Source organism: Miscanthus floridulus, chromosome 18 (assembly GCF_019320115.1).
Source record: "Miscanthus floridulus cultivar M001 chromosome 18, ASM1932011v1, whole genome shotgun sequence".
Classification (NCBI taxonomy): domain Eukaryota; kingdom Viridiplantae; phylum Streptophyta; class Magnoliopsida; order Poales; family Poaceae; genus Miscanthus; species Miscanthus floridulus.
Window position 1 is genome coordinate 29,975,257 of NC_089597.1, and position 3,197 is coordinate 29,978,453.

The following is a 3,197-nucleotide window of genomic DNA, read 5'->3' on the forward strand; positions in this document are numbered from 1 at the left end:
ATTTGCATTTGTCGAAAAAATTCAAAGAAATTAAATAAACTAAAGAAATATAGCAAAATTTCATAAAATTGTGCCAACTTTCAACATGTTGGTCAAGGTATAGTAGGAAAGCTACAGAAAAAAATTGGAAGCTAAAATCAAAAAAAGAAAAAATATTTTGCCTAGTGTCTCTGTAAGACACTAGACAAACTGGCCAGTTTGCCTAGTGTCGTCCGGAGACACTAGGCAAAGTTCTAATTTTGCCGAGTGTTAACGGAAGACACTCGGCAAAATGGTAACGGCGGTTGCCCTCTGGCAGCCTTTGCCGAGTGTGATGGTATGCCTAATATTGACACTAGGCAAAATGGTCATTTACCGAGTGGATTTCTTTGCCTAGTGTCGACACTCGGCAAATCGCTATTTTGCCTAGTGCCTTTATTTTGCCGAGTGCTCCGGGGTCTAACACTCGGCAAACAAGCTCTTTGCCTAGTGTCCGACGATTGGCACTAGGCAAACCATTAAACACTAGGCAAATCTCGGTTTTCCAGTAGTGTCTAGAAGCTTGTGAATGAACCTAGTATCAACCTGAAAGATTCATGTGAATGAAAGATTTGATCAGGAAGGTTAAGGCCCAGGAAAGCATGAGCAAGTGGTATGTTCAAACAAAGATGTTGAAAGTAGAGAGCGAAGTGCCCTTTCAAAGGTTGGAATTTGCTGAATTATAGGCCATAGATTTGGAGGAATTGTTGGAGGAGGAGGTCGTGCTGACTCGCTGATGGCATCTGAAAGACCTTTAAAGGCTTCAGTGACATCTCTTAGCCCTGGATACCATCATCTAGCATCACGCGCCCTCTCTTTCTTCCTGCAGAACCTCGAGCAGATGATTCACCACCACCACCTTGAGTAGAAGATCCACCACCTTGAGTAGAAGATCCACCAACATCACGTGCAGGGCTAGAAGTGTTGCTCTCATGGCCAGCAAAATCTTTAGAGCCCACGCTGTAGGATGTCTCCTTAAATGGATTAGAAGCTAGAGCAGTGGCGAAGCTAGAGCAAATTAGAGGGGATGCACTTAGCTATTGGGTGCATAGACATCTTCCATGGGACGCATATATGGTGAAATTTAGACATAATCATTGTTATTACAATTTTTTGGGGGTGCAAATGCACCCCCTAATCTACATGTACCTTCGCCCCTGAGCTAGAGGATCATTTGTACCTTTTGCGAACAGTCCTGTTGCTTGATGATTGCCAAAAATGATAGCCATATAGTGATAGTTCTCAATAGGTTTGTTAAAGTATTTTGCTTCAGATGGCTTGTTCTAAAAGAATGTACAAAGCCAAAGTCAGACAGGGAAAAAATTCAGTATATATGGCAGAAAAGAAGGGATCGAAAGCAGCAAAAATAGCAATACTAGCAGCCACTAAACAAGCAGAAAGCAAAAAAAATAGCAGCAGTAATGTCATTATCCTCAAATAAATAGCCACTAAACAAGCAGCAGCCAGCAGTAGACTAGCACAGACGCCAAGAGTGCAACAGGCAGCAATAGCAGCCAGCAGTAGACTAGCACAGAGCCACAGACGCAATCAATAGAAACTGAATATAGGGCGCGTTTGGCCGGGCTCCTGCTGGCTCCGGTCCCACGTGCACTGTAGCGTGCAGGAGCCGGAGCCGGGGAAAAAAAGAGATTTTCTAGCTCCGGCGCTGTCAGTGAGAGAGGAAAGAATTAGAGAGAAAAATAGATTCGGTGAACAGTGTCGCTATAGGAGATTGACAGGGGAGGAGTCAGAGGATCCGGAGCCACCCGGAGCCCGGCCAAACGGGCTTATAGAAAGGAAATTACTACCAATACACACCAATACGAGCCAAATAGTTCTTCTCATGTAGCCGTATAGTTCCAGTTTCCTCATTAAAATGTGCAGAGCTGAGTTTCTTGAGGGTCATAATGTTGTTCCAGCGAGTTTTCCAAGTCTTAAGGTGATTGGGGATTTCAGCCTGTTCGGCTGGGCGTATACGAACGTGGATTATAAGCTGGAATAATATTTTTCTCTCACACCAAACCAGCCAAACCAGTCAGCACTAAATAATCTACTATCGTTTACGACGAAATGGACAGGCTGTTTGGCTATCACTAAAATTCACATGAAACCTTTCATTCACCAATTTAGCACACTGATTGTAGTGGGAGCTCTTGAAGCCTTTGTCCACCCAATTGCCATCAGCTACTAGCTGCGCCAGGTAACGCAAGGCACATGTTGGCATTTCAGATGTCCAGACGGCTGAGCTTTGAGTCCTTAGCTCAGATTCTTGCCCGCAGTCCATTTTCCTATCATATCCAAACAATTCGTTATTAGTAATAGAACAATTCAGTAGAACATTTCAGAGTACAAACAGTTTATAGTATTAAAACTTTGAAAAAGATTGCAACGCCAAGGTTTTCATTGCTACTCTCTCTGTCGTTTAGAAAATAATACAGTTAACATATTATTAAATGAAATCGTCTAGAGTTTGACTAAGTTGAGGCCTTACAAGGACTAGTTCATTTTCACAGAAAAATTCCAGCATTTGAAAGGAATATAATTATATATATCTGATATCATAATATCACTCTCTTTTTTGTATACTTAGCTTGATATCAAAAACTATACGTAGTTACTTAGCTTGATATAAAAAACTATACGTAGTTTGACTAAAGACAGAACTAAACTTGCATCTTTTTCAGGATGGACTACAATGAATGTGCTCACAGACATAATTAAAAAATGTGTCCAACAACTCCACCCTGCCTACCCTGCCTTGGATTTGATCTACTCGTACTTTATTTGAGAATTTGCGCGCTCCTAAGTTCATTTTAAATCTCTGTGATACAATGATAATCTAGTCAATAGTACTAGTGATCCATAATAGTTAATAGACCATTATAACTTGTCAGCAGGAGTTGTTGAACCACAACCAAAGATAGATCAACGACACTGGTTAAACTGGGGACTGGAGCGGTACAGTATGTTTGGAACAACCACACCTTGTTCGCTTGTTAGTTTCAGCCAGGCTTATTCAACCAGCCAACAGTGTTTTTCTCTCACAACAATCCAGCACCAGCCAACTCAAACTAGCCCAGAAACCAACCAGCGAACACGCCGAACGACGGTAGTGCCGCCCTAAATGTTCACAATTCAGATAGCACTTTAGCCTTCTACTTTTGGAGGGGCAAACACGG

The 3,197-nt window shown here is 42.0% G+C and overlaps 1 pseudogene; it reads right to left on the bottom strand.

Annotated features, from left to right (window-relative positions):
- Positions 1 to 533: 533 nt before the first annotated feature.
- On the bottom strand, positions 534 to 1,247 carry LOC136523588 (uncharacterized; annotated as a pseudogene).
- Between the last annotated feature and the right edge of the window lie 1,950 nt (positions 1,248 to 3,197).